Consider the following 18,166-nt stretch of genomic DNA (forward strand, 5'->3'; position numbering starts at 1 on the left):
ATTCATTTAAATTGCAAGAATGATTTCTAAGTGTTTGTGTGTGTGGTCACATGCACATGTTATACAAATCTGGGTCATCTCTCTCTCTCTTTTCTAATAGTACTCCAATAACCACTCTAGTTATAAAGAATAGAGAATACCAAAGTTGGAAGGGACCTTGGAGGTCTTCTAGTCCAACCCCCTGCCCAAGCAGGAAACCTTACTATTTCAGACAAATGGTTGTCCATTCTCTTCTTAAAACTTCCAGTATTAGAGCAGTCACAAGTTCTGGATGCAGGTTGTTTCATTGACTAATTGTTCTAACTGCCAGGAAATTTCTCCTCAGTTCTAAGTTGCTTCTCTCCTTGATTAGTTTCCACCCATTGCTTCTTGCTCTACCATCAGGTGCCTTGGAGAATAGTTTGACTCCCTCTTCTTTGTGGCAACCCCTGAGATATTAGAACACTGCCATCATGTCTCCCCTAGTCCTTCTTTTCATTAAACTAGGCATACGCAGTTCCTGCAACCGTTCCTCATATGTTTTAGTCTCTAGTCCCCTAATCATCTTTGTTGCTCTTCTCTACACTCTTTCTAGAGTCTTTCTTTTGGGGAGTTTGGGAAGATTCTCCAGTAAATGTAATATGTGAAAATGTTTTGGAGGAAATATAGGTTGGACTTAGCAGTAAACTAAATTGGTATGTATATGTCAATGATCATGACATATATATATGGTTTTTGATCTGTAGAAAGTTAAAAACCCACTCGTCTTCTAGAAAAATGAAATGTCCTGGGGAATATTGAAAAGGCAGAATATTATATTTCCTTGGATCAGAAGCGGAGAAATATGTTTTAGGCAGGAAGCAGACTCACTCTTTGTCAATGGGCCATTAAAAAGCCTGGGCTAGTCCATTCTACATAACAAAGATCTCCCCCTTCAACTCCAGTGTGATAGGATTAAGGCATGAAAGTATTAGCCCTTTACCCATCTCACCGCAGGACATCTGGGAAGAAGCAATGCTCAACCAAACGTGGACTCACAGCCTACAGAGTTGCCCCTGCATGGCCCCATGGGAGTCCGACAACCAATCAGAGATCAAAGCCCAGAGAGGGCATAACACCAGGGACTTTCAGCATCTCAGGCTCTTTCTTCTTCATCCAACATCTGGAAGCATGTGATCCCCCTTTTCTGTTCAGGAACTCAGCCATGTGATCCTGTCCACCATTAAATCATCTTTCCAAGCAGCCTCCATGTTTCCAGTGGCTTTTTCCCCACCTGGAACTGAACCCAGAAGGACATTTCTTCCAACAGATCCTCATGTGATCATGTTGAACAGAACCAAAAAATACATTTAAAATTTATTTTATAGAGACAGGAGCAGCCTATCTTGGTTATAAAGGTCTGACTCTCCAAAGGTCTGACTCTGTTGCATAACTTCATTTCCTATTATTTTTAATTTTGCCTACTCATTAATGTGATGAAGAAATTGTGAAGTTTCAAATGAAATCAGATTAAATCTGTGTTAAGGTCATAGACCAGTGAAGTTTATTTTAGTAAACTAAATCCAGAACTCAACACATATAAAACAATCCCAATTACTACAATTAACAAAAATCCAAATAATGACATTTTTGCCTTTCTACCTCAAATTACGCCACTTAGCATGAATGATTTGGCAATTTCTGACGATGAAGTTTGGAAATTATGTTCATTAGATATAACAGTCATCAAAAATATCCTTTCAAATGTTACGGTACTTGTAGGCCATCTGGAAAGCTGAATTTCAGTACGTACATTGTCAAAACATACTTGAAATTATAAAATGTTTGAAAAAGTGGGATGTTTTCTTACTTAGCACTCAGAGCCTGTGCTGTATTAACCATTAAGCAGACTAAGCACGTGCTTAGGGAACCAGGCCCAAAAGGACACCACAAAGTTGAGAAAGTAAAGAAAAAAACAATGACGATTTGCACAATATGTACAAAGGAGGGGCTCCAAGATTTGTCAGTGCTTAGGATACCAGTGAGCCATAATCTGCCACTGATCAGAACTTGGGACATGTCATAGAATCATCATAGAGACTTCCATTTCAGTGCAAAGCAAGGCAAACATCAGATAAGACAGAATGTGGGGCTGTGGAAGTTCCCTTGTCTTCACATTTTCAGACTTGATGACTGGAGAGAAAGGGGATTTCTAGAATCAAAAGACTGCAATATCCGCATATAGGCAAGCACTGACTGGCTATTTTAAGCCAGCCCTTTGTGCATGCTTATTCATCCTTTTTTAAAACAAATAATGAAAGCTACATGTTATAATCACAACTGGACTATTTGCAAACACCTAGCTATCTCCAGGGACAAGAAATATCTACCGTGTTTCCACGAAAATACAACAGGGTCTTATTTTCTTTTTACCTACAAAATATGGCTTGGGCTTTATTATGGGGGAGGGTTTATTGTTTTGGGGTTGCTGGGCAGCTGCTCTCTTATGAGCGGGCTCCCAAAGAGCCAGGCACAGCCTCATAGGCGAATGGCTGTGTTGCGCTGTCGCAGCCACCCGGCAAACCCCCTTTGCAGCCGGGCACAGCGCCATTCACTGACCTAGGGGTATCACCAAGCCGCGTGAGCGCCTGTTCACTGCCTCCCGGCTCCCGCGGCTTGGCACCTTCCAAATGCCAGTGAATGGCGCTCTGCACGGCTGGAGAGGGGGGTTGCACGAGCAGCTGTTCTGCTATTGCTCACCTGCCTCCCAGCCTCACGATGCATGGCCCAGCTCTCTTTACGGAGCCAGGGCTCCTCCGCTGCCACTGCCATCTCAGCGTACAACCATAAAGCATGCACCCAGAGCGGCCACTGCCGAAAGACTCTGATTGGAATCCGCGGAAAAAGCCAGGCTGGGATAGCAGAGAGCAGCTGCCCGGCAACCCCCCTCTTCAGCTGGGCACAGCACTCCTCACCAACCTAGCAGTATCCCAAAGGTGCCAAGCAATGTGATCACCTTTGCCTCCCCCCAGGTTCCCGCAGTTTGGCACCTTCAGAATACTGCTAGGTTGGTGAGCGGCGCTCTACCTGGCTGGAGGTGGGGGGTTGTCCAGGGGGCTTATATGTGGGGAGCTTATATTTTTGCTCACCAGAAAAATGTGGCATGGCTGTATTATGAGGACATGTCGTATTTTCGGGGAAACACGATTTCCAATTTTTTTTTATAATGTAAGGAATAACAAAGCATCATGGTAAATCATATAAATGTATAAGTTATTACATCTTAGAAAAAGAAGATACTTTAGTATTATTTAATCTCACTAAACTATTTCTATTTTCCATAATCATGTTAGTTATGTCAAGATAACTGGAGATATCTGGAAACCCCGAGATTGCCTCCTTCTCTTGAAAGGCATCAGAAAAAGCAATGATGAAAACATTTTTATGTTATTGACATGAAAACTACATGGATGCAGCCTTGAAATCACCAAAAGTTGAGCTTACATCAAAAAAAGACTTACTTCTATAGAACCCAATTCCAATTATTATCTGCATTACAAACTATTAACCACGATAATGAGAAATAGAATATTTGAATGAGACCTAGTTCAGCCTATTTAAACCAACACTCTAATCCCCAAATGTTGTCATACTTTTCCAAAATAACAAAGATCAAAACATTAAGTGAGAAAAATGTAGCAGAGTTACCTCATAGCAGTGCTTAATTGAGAAATCACTCTGAAATAAACTTATCATGAGTAAGCCTCAGTAAGCCTAGAGTAACATGAACATGATACAGATTGCACTTTAATTAGCAAACTGGCATATGAGAAAGAAAGTAAAACACAATTAATGAAATAAACAGCGAATTATTGCTTCCGTATAATGCAGAGGGTAAATCTCTCATTTATTTGGGGAGTTTTGAGGTCATCTGACTCCCAGTAACTCTGGACAGCTTACAGTTTAGAAAAATGGCAAAAACAAACAGACAAACAAACATCTTGCCTGTTTACGACTTCTTCAGCTTCAACCTCAATAATACAAGGGCAAACAATCGATACAAACTCAAGGTAAACCATTCCAAACTCGATTGCAGAAAATATGATTTCAGCAACAGAATGGTCAACGCGTGGAATGCTCTACCTGACTCCGTTGTCACATTCTCAAACCATCACAGCTTCAACCTTAAACTGTTTTCCGTGGACCTCAACCCATTCCTAAGAGGTCCATAAAGGGGGCGTGCATAAACGCACCAGCCTGCCTAGCATCTCTGTCTTATTGTCCCCATTTATTTTTATTCATTTCTTTTGTTCATGTCCATTTTCATATATACATATATATATATACCTACACTCTTGTACATGTTTGACAAATTAATAAATGCAAATACAAACAAACAAAGAAAGAAATAGTTCACAAGCAGCTTAAACACTGATATCTAAGCAAAATGTCCATCCAACAGAGATGCAAGCATCACCCTGCCCAAAATCTGGGAAACTTGCCAAATCTTTAATAACTCCCTGAACATCAGCAAGATGGGAGACATCTGGAATTTTTGCAGGGGGGGGGAGGATAATATCTATGATATTGATATTGATTACTATGGAGTTACAAGAAGATGGTAGAAAAGTGTGGTGCAGAATCCAGTTGATTTATACTGAAATACACAACATTAAGAGTCTCCAGAACTGAATTAAGACTGGCAGATTTTTCTGATGATCCAAAATAGAGTTTAATGCAATCAGAGAAGATAGAACAATAAACTGGGTTGTGTTCATATTTAAAACCATAGTCTAAAACATTTTAAAAGGTGTCCGAAAATAAAAAAATGTTTTTAGCAAAACACACAAATACACAAACCCGGACTCCCACAAGGTGTATATCTTGGTCATCAGAGAATGTTACACAGACAATGTTACACCACAGAGCCTTGGTGACAAGGTGTTTAGAATGCAGTATTGCAGGCTAACTCTGCTGACTGCCAGCAGTTCGATCTAACCAACTCCAGGTTGATTCAGCCTGCTGCCATTCCAAGGTCGGTAAAATGAGGGCCCAGATTGTTGGGGGCAATACACTGACTCTGTAAACAGCTTAGAGAGTGCTGTAAAGCACTATGAAGTGGCATATATCTAAGTCCTATTGCTATTGCAATTAATATGCCCTGCATAAACACAGGTACAATGTGAGCACCTTTTATAAGTACATCAAGCTTTGAGTCATTGATTGGAAAGAACAGTGATCTATGTGAACCAATAATCTGGATTTCATGTGCAAATAACTTCTGTTGAGGCAGGTCATTTTTATAATATCCATTCCATTGTGAACAGATTTCCAAATCTGTGAGCAGTGAGCAGCTTAATATATTATTTACCTAGGAAAGAGTGGGATTACTTGATTACTTTGTTTCTGATTTATAATTTTTTAGAACCAGTTTAGTGTAGTGGTTAAGGCACCAAGCTAGAAGCCAGGAGCCTGTCAGTTCTAGTCCTACCTTAGTCATGAAAGCTGGCTGAGTGACTTTGGGCCAGTCACTCTAATTCCAGCACCACCTCATTCGGTTCTTGTCTTGGGGTAAATAGGAGGATGAAGGAATATTAGGTATATTCACTGCCTTGAGTTATTTATAAAAAGGTAGGATAGAAATTATTTATTTATTTATTTATTTATTTAATTTAATTTATAGGCCGTCCAATCCCGGAGGACTCCAGGCGGCTTACAAAGAAAGAAGAAAAAGAAAAGCAAAATAAAAGAACAGTTTAAAATTCACAACAGAATTATGCAAATGCACTCTTTTGCTGTGGGAGCAAGAGATTTCACTCCATGAAAAAGGTATTGTTTCTTTGATTCTTCTGCCTAAGACCAAAGGGTATATTTACAAAGCAGTATTTTGTGATTGTTTAAACACAGTGGCTTTTCTTTCAAAATCCCCTAACAGAGGTTTCTCTGCCTGTTACCAAAACATCCATCTTTTGCGGGAGAGAAAATGACATTTCAGGTTTGCCTGCTCCTCTCTGGCAGATTGATTGTTAATTACCAGCTTCCCTACATGTCCTTCTAGGGGGATACTTTTCCTGCTGTGAGTTTTCTGAAAATGACTGCTGGGAAAGCTGTTGGAGAAGCTGGCAGGAAATTACAGAAGAGAAGGAAATGGCATTTTGCCATGAGAAGACCTTCCCTCCAGAGTCATCTACAGGGGTAGGTAAAAAAAAATACAATGATGGGTGTGACTGTATGTAAAAGAGTTCATATGCTTGTGACTTCCATCTAAACTCTATGGTTGTCCCTGTTCTCGTCCCAGGCATGGTTGGCATTAGACTGGGATTTTCAGCACACAGATTACATTGGGATTTTTCATGTATGATTGCATTGGCTTTTCTATGTTTTTGTTACATAGATACTCCTTGAGTTTGAACCACATCTGGGCCCAGAACTTCTATTACTAAGCAATGTGGTAATTAAATGAGGTGCAATGGATATTGTTCTGCGCATGCGCAGAAGCAAAAATCAAGATGGCGTCGCCGAGAATAGAACCGGTTTGGGTGCCTGGGCGTCCGAGTTACTACCTACTCGGCCGAACCGGTCTGAACCGGTAGGAACCCACCTCTGAGTTGTGCCCAATTTTATGACTTTTTTTTGCTGCGATTGTTAAGTAAATCACATACTTGTTAAGCGAATCACACAGTGAATAAGCAAATCATGCAGTCCTTAAGTCAATCAGGCTTCCTCCCTTGACTTTGCTTTTTGGAAGCTGAGTGAGAAGGTCACAAATGGTGATCCCATGAACCAGGGTTGCTGCAACTGTCATAAATACATGCCAGTTGCCAAGCACCCAAATTTTGATCACATGACTGCAAAGACATTGTGATGGTCATAAGTGGAGGACAGATTGCAAGTCACTTTTTTTCAGCAGTTGTATCTTCGAACATTTGCTAAACAAATGGTTGTAAGTTGATGGCTACCAATATACTTTAAAGGCGATGATCAAGATTCTTAGTTGCGTTTGTTACTTATTGTTTACTGTTTCAAATGAGTCCTTCTGATTTTTGATTGGTGTAGACTAACACAGCTGTTTCCCACAGTGTTTTCAATGCTGGAATGTTGTAATCTGCTCAGACTTTGTGGATTAGAAATCAACAGTAACCCAACACATCAACACATCAACACTTCAAGCTGTAATAGAGGCATGGCTTATGGACTTATCCATCAAAGTTTACATTATACTGGATTTGACATCCTGTAGTGCCTAGTGAAATCTTTCATTCTTTCCAGGAATTCTTCATTTTTATTTCTTTTCTGTGTAAGACTGTTTGTATGCTAGGCTGCTGATTATAATAGTTTTATAAAACTAATGTTTCAGTGATATTGTTCATTAATATTTTGATTTTTGGTGCCCTTCTGCCAGTTTGGCCAGCAATATTGGCCAAATCCTCCTCCTTGGAGCTCTTAGTATAGTACCAAGAATTTCCAGAAAGTGATGCTTTGTCGTTTGAGGTGGAGTGATTCGTGGAAACCCATACAGGAGCTTCTGCAAGTATAACATAGTTATCTTAGGGTCTGGTAGGACTACAACAACAACAACAAAATGTGCAGCATACAGGATATGGCTCTGTTTTTCCCACAGCATTAAGAGAGAAGGCTGCAAGCTGGGATTGATTCTGAAACAGACTGGGAACCATGGAAGCAGAGGAAGAGAGGTTGCAGAAGGTCAATTCCTTCCTTATCTTACCAGTAAAAATGCTCCACTGGGTCAGAAAAGACAGAAAGACTAGCTATAGGTTCATGAATGTCATACTCTGAACTACCCCAGTGTATTTTTATATGTATTGGCATATCAGTTTATCTAATTTTTATATAGGGCTGGTCTTATGAACAATAAACATGTTAACAGATTTTTTAATAGTTTAAACTTGTGTAATTTAGGACTTTGGCTCCACGAAGTCACATTACCCACCTCATCTCAGCGCTTCTTCAAGTTTTCAGACAGGAATATTTTGTAGCCTATCTGGAAATGCCAAGGATTAATCTCAGAGCCTTTTGTGTACAAAGCATACACTCAACTACTAAACTATGATCTCTGAAGATCAGTGGTGGGATTCAATTTTTTTTATTACTGGTTCTGTGGGCGTGGCTTGGTGGGTGTGGCAGGGGAAGGATACTGTAAAATCTCCATTCCCTCCCACTCCAGGGGAAGGATACTGCAAAATCCCCATTTCCTCCCAATTAGCTGGGACTTGGGAGGCAGAGAATAGATGGGGGTGGGGCCAATCAGAGATGATATTTACCAGTTATCTGAACTACTCAAAATTTCTGCTACCGGTTCTCCAGAACTGGTCAGAATCTGCTGAATACCACCTCTGCTGCAGATGTTTTTCCAGTTGTGGCTCAGGACATGGATTGGGAAGCTCTTCATGGGAAGAAAGAGAGTTTGACACTGGTTATTGCTTCTTTGACACTGTTATTGCCTGAAAAAGAATGGGAAAGAATGGGAAAGAATCTATTGGAGTCTGGCTGAAGTGAGACCCCCCCTCCACCACTTTCTGCAACCTTTCATCTCCTTCTTTAGCCACAGAGTGGGGAAAATAAAAATAATCAGAGAGACCTCCCTGGGGAAGCCATTTCTGCAGGATCAGTCTTAACATACATTTCTATGCCAGCAGTGGAAGAGAAGCACAGAATGTTCTGTGTTGGGATATTCTTATCAGTGAATCATCTTGGGCTGCTTGAGGTTAAAAGTACTGTAATCTTTTCAAACTCGTTTGTGACTAGGACCGTGATGGTGAACCTATGGCACGCGTGCTTGAAGTGGCACATGGAGTCACTGGCTGGCAAGCTGATTGGCATGTGCGCATGCATGGCAGTAACTGGAAGACTTGCTGGCCAGTCTTGGAAGGACACTTTCTAGTGCACGCATGCCCCCTGAAAAGCTCTTCTTTCTAGTCACGGCCCAGATGAGTACACACCCAAAGTGCTCCCTTTTTGGTACTCGGTGCCAGGTGCATGCACACACTCCCTTTTCGCCACTCAGTGCCGAAAAGGTTCGCCATCACTGGACTAGGGTATTTGCGTGAAACACTACTTACCCCCTTAATCCACTTTTGCATGTTATGTGAATATGGTCCGTACGTAAAATGTGTTATTTCAACACAGTGGATACACACAAGCTTCTGTTTTAGGAGGTATGGAATTAGCCTAAAAGGGAAAAAATGGAAGAAGAATTCACCAGATTATGGAATTCAAGTGTTCTCCTTTTCTGAAAGAATGACATATTTTACCAACATAAAATTAACCCAGCATTCCTGCAAAAGATCAAACCTCAACAAAGATTTTCAAGCTGTATTGCTCAAGCTACAGCTCAGCTAAGCAAAGACTTGGCTAAAATCTTGACAGCCCACCCACACAGAAGTTTTTATGCCCTAGGGGTAGCTCATCCTGACCCACACTGTAAGACTCATGTGCTTACAAAAAAAAATTTCCATAAACAAAAGTAAAATGACTGTTTTGCAATACTTATGATTCACTTTGGAGAAGCACTGTTTACAAAAAGTAGGCCTTAATCACACCTAAGGCCAGCCCAAACATGTACAAAGAAAGTGTTGCTAGTTTGGAAGTAATCTATCAGGCATTCCAAGCTAGCTTTCATTACAAAATTATTATATCTCCCATAAGATTATAAAGTATGGCTTCTATGTTTTTGCTTTTCTTTTTTTATTAGCTTTCATTTTTTCATACTTATCTTGGCACAAGGACCTTTGAACTTATTTTGACTACTTCTGAATAGGATTGCAGTGTTAATAACTAACTTCAAAATATAAATTTGTTTTGTTTACATACATACACACACACAAACACACACTTTTCAGGATGTAATATATTCTCTTTAACCCTTTTCCACTGAAGCATCACAACTGAATTGTGTGATCATTGATAAATACGTCTGCTCCAATGTTCGTATTATCAAGTAAATACTTTCCTTTATTAGTATTTAGCATTCATATTAGCTAAAAGCCTCACGAGATCAGATCCCTGTATTAGACTATACTTCCTGGACAACCTACCAGTATGAGAATATTTAAACCTGCTATTCATTCATTACATTCATCATGTAATGAATAGCTTTTGCTAAGTGGGGGAAATGGGTGGTGGTGGAATCCAACTGAAGAAAAATAATAATTCCAGGTGGCCAGACCTGAAGCCAAAACCACTACAAAGCGTTTTTTTTTACTTCCACCTTTCTTCCTCATTCCTCTGCTTTGTCTGTCATCAGCTGAAGCGGAAACAACAAAAGAAAATTGAAATCATAATGACCAACACATTTTACAAACTAAGGATGATACAGGAAGCTGGACAGTCACTCTTATATAATTAGGATTGCTAGCCTTTCTTTTCCTCTGCTTTTGACTTTCTGAATCAGAATATGAGGTCATATCAATTGAGAGGAACCACTCTCATTGTCTTTGTACACAATCTGCTTTCAGAAGAGACACTACTATTGGATTTGATTAAATGACTTGAAGCAAGGGTTGGGGGGAGAGCAGGGGAGTGTGTGTGTGTGTGTGTGTGTTTGTGTGTGCATGGATGCTAGAGTCCATAAACATCCTTGTAGAATTGGAAATATCTAAATCTGAGGGGTGTGTGTGTTTGTTCCATAAGGCAGGTGTTGTGATGAAGAAGCCAAGCTTCCTAGGTCCCACTATGGAGATCTGGAGCATAACCATTCTGCCAGATCTGGTGGGATTGACATGCCATTTACAACAACAACCAGCACCTGGAATTGCATCTGAAAGTGGGGAATCCTTTGCAGCTGGTGCAATGCAGTAGTGCAGCTGGTGTCCAACTGGGAACCAGTGCAGTTGGTACAGGTAGTTCTCGACTTACGGCCACAATTGAGTCTAACATTTTTTGTTGCTAAGCGAGGCAGTTGTTAAATGAGTTTTGCCCCATTTTAGAACCTTTCTTGCCACAATTGTTCTGTGGATCATTGCAGTTGTTAAGTTAGTAAGATGTTTGTTAAACGAAACTGGCTTCTCCTTTGATTTTGCTTGTCAGAAGGTCACAAAAGGTGATCATGTGACCACGGGACACTGCAACCATCATAAAAATGAGTCAGCCAAGCATCTGAATTTTGACCATGAGGAGGCTACAACAATCATGTGGAAATGGTCATGAGTCACTTTTTTCAGTGCTGTTGTAACTTTGAATGGTGACTAAATGAACTGCTATAAGTTGAGGATTACCTGTACAACAGTGTTTCATGGTCATACTTTGAGCCCTCCCAGATGCAGATGGGGTGAGAGAATAAATAGTAAAATCCATATGTTCAATGAATGTCCAACATCCCTGCCCCGTTCTTTCCCTGAACGATATCTGCTAATGTTTTGAAGGAACTTTCTGAGTTACATAGCTCCTACAGATAGGGGATGTTCTGCTCAATCAGGATTCCTTATGAAATGTTGCAAATCTCCACAAATACATATGTAGATGTGAAGAATGGCTTCTAAGGATGGTCACTGACATCCATCAGAGAAATGGCTGGATGCTATCTCGTTCTAGTAGTGGAGAAACAGTTCTGCAGAACTATTTTAAAAAATGTGTGGAGAAATCTAATGCATGATGGCATTAACTACGGCACAGATGGCTCCAGATTAGCAGCTTGCCTTTAGTAATACTGCCATTATGACATCATTATTCTCATCCTTACAGTCCAGAAAGCACTGAAGTGTAAAAAAATTGGCTCAAGTGATTCACTAGAAATTAGGGGGGTGGGGACAGTTTCCACTTGTTCGCCTTATTTTTCGGGCATCATAGCACTTACATCAATCACTTTTTGAACTCATTTGCCACATGAGATTGACACAAGCTTTAAAAAAAAAGACCTTGCTTTTCAATTTTTTAAAAAAAAATGTTTTTAAAAAGGCAGCCCCCAAATTTGACCCAAGAGGCTCTAAAAAATAAAAATGAAACAAAATGTTGGTCGCAGTGAAGCAGTTTTGAGTTAGATTAAATAGGTTGTCAGCAGTTGGGTGCTCATTTACCTGGAGTAAGTCTTTACTGAGCTCCTTGGCACTTATTTCTGAATAGCTATGCCAAGGTCTGCATTGGGGTGGAAAAAGTTTTCTCAAGAGCAAAAACACTGACTCTTACTAGCCTTTAACCACTGAAGGTTAAAGTGCCATAATAGATTTGTAGGATTATTATTTTTTTAACCAAAGTAACTTCTAAGAGATATGTATTGTTTTCACAAGCTCCTTTTCCAAATTTACAGGTTGTAAGATAACCTGGCATTTGTCAGGGAGCCAGGAAGCTCCACAAAATGTTGATCCATCTTTCTCTCTGCAGCAGACAGGCACCTCCTGAGGATTCCCGCTGCTCGGCAGTGTCACAGAGCATGTGTGGCATACCAGATGAGGCTAACCTTGTGAACATTTCACATCCAGAGGGAGAAAGAGACAGAGAGAGAGAGAGAGGGAGGAAGGGAGAGAAACAGAGAGAGAAGCTCAGTCTCGGCCCATCTCATTTGCACTTTAGAAAGCCAGCTTCTTGCCTTTGAAATTTTTAACGCTCCCGGCCCACAATGGGCTTAACCACAGGAAAGCAAACATGCTTCAGCAAAGCAAGGGACAAAGGGCACCTCCTTATTTTTGTTGAGGAGCAGCAAGGATTGCACAATGCTCTCTCTCACCTGCTTCTGGGATTAGCCAGATCTGTTACATCCTTGTGTACTCTTGCTTCCAATAATCAAAAGGAGTCACAGAACCACGAGGGTTTATAGCTGCCTTGATCAAACGGTGATGAAAGGCAGAGAGCCGAAAGCTGCCTTTGTTCTGCCCACTGCCAGTCTCTGGGTAGGCCATAGTCATAAATATCAGCACTTGATGTGCTCCCTGATTGTGACCCAGGAAATGAATGGCAGCTCCGGGCTGGCGGGGGGGGGGGGGGGAATGGCTGCTCATGCAGTTAGGAGGGCAACCAGTGGATCTTTTTACCACAATACCATTTTTGTGGGGCATACAGTCATGAAAAACACGTGGAAGGAAAGCCGAATAATAAATATTTTTAATATATTTGTTAACAGTAATGATTTCAGATATTTATTGTTTTGCTGTAGGCCACCCAAATGGTATGGGCAGCTCTATAATTGAGATAAATAACTGAAAATAGAAAAAATAAACCGCACATTATCGTTAACAAATACCGGTATATCAAAAATATTTATTTGTCTGTCTGTCTGTCTGTCTGTCTGTTTGTTTGTTTATAATAGAGCTGCCCATCTCACAAAGAAGTTTGCTTCCAAGTTGAACTATGGACACTGGCCTTTCTTGCTTCACAGGAGGAAAGTACAAGATTGTAGCCTTGAAATGATCTGTTTTTTGTCTTCTGTTTCTATCATCAAAGAACACAGTTTGTCCATAGATTGAACATGCCCTGCCTTGGAAGCGGTTATTTTATGACATCTTCTCATTTTATTACCTCCAGCTCACAAGAGTCACTTTTAGCTGTTGCAGTTTCAAGTTAGTTTTTCCCTTCTTCTCCAGACTCTTTTTTCTTTTTCTTTTTTTCTTTTGCCACAGGCATGGTCCTGGGACCTTCAACAATATGGTTGATGAGGTACTCAGAGTCTAGGATCAGCCTACCTCCCAGTGTCTAATTTAATTTAATTTAATTTAAGGCTGCTGTGGGGCAGGCTCCATTCACTCAGCAGTGCCTTCCAGTGCAGGATAGGGGTGGGTTCCGGCAGGCAGTACTGCGGGTTCGCTCGTGGAAAACTGATTTAGGGGTGTGGCAGGCCTGGATTGCTGCCGGTTCCAGCGACCCAGGCCACCAAACTACTACCGGTTCGGTTAAACCAGTCCGAACCAGTAGGAAACCACCACTGGTGCAGGAGAAGAAAGCATTGTGGCATCTACTAATACAATGCCCAATTAGTGGTTTGTTTTCTCCTTATACATGCAGTTGAATGCTGTTTTGATATAGCATTAGACCTGTGCTAAAGAACAGAAACTTCAGAGAACTTCATCTCTTCAGCTAGTTCTACTGACTGTTGGTTGATAATGGCAACACCAGTAAATACAAAATAATAGAGTTGGAAGGCACCTTGGAGGTCTTCTAGTCCAACCACCTGCTCAAGTAGGAAACCCTACACCATTTCAGACAAATGGATGTCCAATCTCTTCTTAAAATCCTCCACCTTTTGGGGGCAAATTGTTCCACTGATTGATTGTTCTCACTGTCAGGAATTTTTTCCTTAGTTGGTTGGTTAGTTTTCTCCTTCATTAGTTTCCATCCATGGCTTCTTGTCTTGCCTTCAGGTGCTTTGGGGAATAAGTTGACGTCCTTTTCTTTGTGACAGCCCCTTAGGTATTGGAACACTGCTATTGTGTCATACATTGCAGGTTTTCCTCTGCTGCTGCTAATAGCCATACTTTTTAGTAACTTCTTGTGGACATACTTTATTATTATTATTATTATTATTACTATTACAAAGGGAAAGGGGTATATGTCATCTTACTTACTTCTATGCCATTTTGTCTTCTCTATAGGGCCCATCTATTCTCTTGCAAGAGCACAAGTCCACAATAAAGCTGGCTCACTATTGATTGCTCCTTCCCACTTCACCCCTTGCTCCTATTGCTCTCATATATCACAGCTTGGAGGACAGATGTAGGGTGAGGTGGGAGGCAACACCCTTGATGCTCCTCATTTTCCTCTTTGTTGTTTCTTGTTTAATTAGGGCAACCAAACAGGTGATTCAAATTTCCATTCAAATACCACCCACACTTCTATGGTTCCAGCCTATCACATTTGTTTATTTATTATTTGCAACATTTGTAAACCACTGCAGTCAGTCAGACTGAACAACAACAATATATGATTGAATTTAAAAGAAAGCACAGCAATGAACAAATAAGGCATAATTATGATGAGCTCCCACAATCAATTTTGTCCTCCAGTATGATAATTTAGACTGTTTTTTCTGCCTTAGAAAATGAAATGTGGTAAATATAACTTGGGTATAACATGGGATGCCATACAGAAAAGGTCGTCACATAGCTCCCATCCATGTCCCTAACTCAGGTTAGGGTCACCTGGGAGGCTGTCAGATTAAGATCTTCGGACTTGAATGGGCAGATTGAGTTTAAGTTGGAACCTCTTATTAAAGAGAGTCATTGGTGGAATCTACCTGTTATCTTCTTTATCATGCCCCATATCTAACTTTATATTTTATAAATCATTTTCTTTTGGTTTTTACTGAAACACATACCATATTTTTCAGACTATAAGATGCACCGGAGTATAAGATGCACCACAATTTTGAAGAGCTAAATTTAAAAAGAAAAGTTTTGCACTCTGCAGGTCTCCCAAAATCTCTGCATGGCTCATTTTTTTCCCCTGAAAAACAGGGCATGCAGTGAGTTTGAGAGGCCTGCAAAGTGCTCCTGGGGTCGGGGCAAAAACAAGCAAAAAAATGGCCCATTTTTCATGAAAAAGAGCATGCATAGGCTTTTGGAGACTTGTAAAGTGCTCCTGGGATGGGGGGAGCAAAAACAGGCCCACTTTTTGCAAAATATAGGGCATGCATAGGCTTTGGGATGCTTGTAGAGTGCTCCTGGGGACGAGGGGGCAAAAATGAGCAAAACACAGCCCATTTTCTGCTTGTTTCTGCCCTCCCCAGCCCCCAGGAGCATTTTTCAGGCCTCCCAAATCCTCTGCACCAGTGGTGGATTGCAGATGCTATGCCCCAGTACAGGCGTACCAGAGCCTGCCCGGAGCACCGTGTACCGTTCTGGTACGGTGCTCCGGAGGGCCAACCCACCTGCCCGCACTTCTTACCATGTTTTAAATCTGTTGGCACTTCTGCACATGCGCATGGTGCATACAGCGCCTGCATGATGCTCCACTGAGCAGCTGGAACATTTTTGTGAAAAACAGGATGTGCGGGGGGCGAGGTTTCGGGAGGCCCAAATTGCTTATTCAGTGTATAAGACGCACCAGATTTTCACCCTCTTTTTTGGGGGGGGAAAGGTGTGTCTTATACTCCGAAAAATACGGTACATTGAAATTCAACTCTCAAAGGCACTACCAAAATCTGAATGTTTACATTGTTTCATTTTCATTTTATGTTCTCTGTTTTTTTCCCAATACTCATTAGCTTTGTTAATCCCTATTCCTTCCCTTTCCAACTTCCATTAAGTATGGGACTCCCTAATAATGGCTCTTACATTGATGAGGAAGCTCACTTCAGGCTCTGAACAGGACTTCCAGCAGGAGGTTGAGAATTTTTTCTGAATTAAGAAAAGTAAACAGAATAACTTTCTTGTTTTTCCATTCAGATTTTTAAATTTCTTGGTAGTTCTCCTGTTCAGAAACATTGGCATGCTGTTAATCACAGTAAATGCAGTTTTTACCTTGTGCACTGAGAAGCATAAATTACTGCTGCTTAATTAGTTGTTTCATGGTTTCCGGACATGCAGCTATGTATCTTCCCATCACCCTGTCTTCTCTGCCTCAAGGCCTCTAGGCAAGGAAACTCAAAGGGAGGGGGAAATTAATTCTTGGATTCTATTTCAGACTAAGATGGTGGCCAAAGTTGCACATGGCTGTAAACCTTTCACTAAATGTCTTTCATGTGTAAAAAGCTAGCAATTTAGGAAAGGGGATATATTACAGAGAGCATTCTAGGATATCCATGAAGGTGACACATATAAGAAAGAGGCATGGTTTTAATCATGTGGCTGCTACTGCCATCTTGACTTCTTTGATCCTCCAGCTGTTAGATCGGGTAAAGGAGGCACAAAAGACTTCAGTAAACAACAGCTCTTTATTGCGAGTCAAGTAAACATCTGGCTGGAGAATGGTCGGGCAGCATCCCCTTTTAAAGGGATCTGTCAGACCTCTTGACCAATGGGATTCAATCTCTGTTCCTGCCAGAACAGAGGACCTTGGTGGAAACCTCTTGCAGCCTGTGGGGGGGGGAGGGATATCTAACACCAGCAGCCACCCCATCATGCTCTGATAGCCTCACTGAAGCCCAGAAATAGTTTTATTCTCTACAGCAGTGGTAGTCAACCTTTTTCTACCTACCGCCCACTAATGGATCTTTCTTGATGGAAAAATTTCCTTACCGCCCACCAGTTTTTGCGCAAGTGCGGAACATGAGCATATTTCTTTTTTTCAGACATGGGTTCTAAATTTGTTTCACAATTTAACAACTGCTTTTACGTTTTGATTTGCACTCCACACAGTGCTTTTTTCCCTCCTCTTTTCCCTTTTATTACAAACATCAACAACAATGCTGTATTAGGTGCCAATTTTTATTAAGTGTCACCATCAAAACAAAATTCCTTTTCCTGCCTTCTTCTTCTTTACCTTTCTTATAGTATTTCACTATATCAAGGATCTCTTTTTCCTTTTTTATTTTCTCCTTCTTCTTCCTTTACTTCTTTCTTTTATTTTATAAGATAACAAAACTTAATTTATGAGCCAGACTAAACACTGCTTATTCTCCTCTTTTATTTTATCCCCTTTTCTCTATTTTTCTTCCCTTTTTTGTTAATTTTTTTATCTTTTCATTTTTATCTCCTTTTTTTTTTAACCTTCCTTAGGGCAATGTACAAAAGTAAGGCTGAGCTAGTTAGCCCACTTATTATTAGCCAACAACAATTCTCTCCTGCCTATAACTTTTCTTTCTCCTATTTTGCAACTGCTCTGCTCCACTTTATTTTATAAGATAATAAAACTTATCTGCCAGTCCCTGCTATCAGTTTCCACTCCTCCCCTTCCTCTTCCCACGTGTTTGCTTGTTTGCGTGCACGCGTATGTTGGTTTATTGATGTGTATTTGGTTTAGTGGTTAAGTTACCCGGCTAGAAAGCAGGGGACCGTTAGGCATGAAGGCCAGGTGGGTGACCTTGGGCCAGTCATTCTCTCTCAGTCCAACCTCCTCACAGGGCTGTTGTGGGGAAAATAGGAGGAGGAAAGTCTATTGGATATGTTCGCCACTGTGGGTTATTTGTAAAAACAACAAAGCTGGGATATATAAACACAAATATAAATACAATATATTGAAAAACATTAAAAGCAGGGGTGGGCTGCTATGGGTTCGCCCGTGTTTGGGAGAACCTGTAGCTAACGTTATGGATGGTTCGGAGAACCTCCAAATCCCACCCCTGGCTGGCCTTCCTCACCCCAACCCACCAGGGGTGGGTTCTGGA

At 40.9% G+C, this 18,166-nt stretch overlaps 1 long non-coding RNA gene across 3 annotated transcripts in view; it reads left to right on the plus strand.

Annotated features, from left to right (window-relative positions):
* LOC148045008 (uncharacterized) overlaps window positions 1-18,166 on the plus strand; it is an 83,134-nt gene that overhangs the window by 18,110 nt on the left and 46,858 nt on the right. The window contains exons 2-3 of one of the 3 annotated variants that reach the window (XR_015696993.1): window positions 5,642-5,787; window positions 6,017-6,153. This is a non-coding gene — a long non-coding RNA (uncharacterized LOC148045008). The other 2 variants (XR_015696991.1, XR_015696992.1) reach the window with 2 other exon arrangements.

This window comes from Thamnophis sirtalis, unplaced genomic scaffold (assembly GCF_051295495.1).
Source record: "Thamnophis sirtalis isolate CommonGarterSnake01/CBP01778 unplaced genomic scaffold, rThaSir2_p1.2 scaffold_6, whole genome shotgun sequence".
Classification (NCBI taxonomy): domain Eukaryota; kingdom Metazoa; phylum Chordata; class Lepidosauria; order Squamata; family Natricidae; genus Thamnophis; species Thamnophis sirtalis.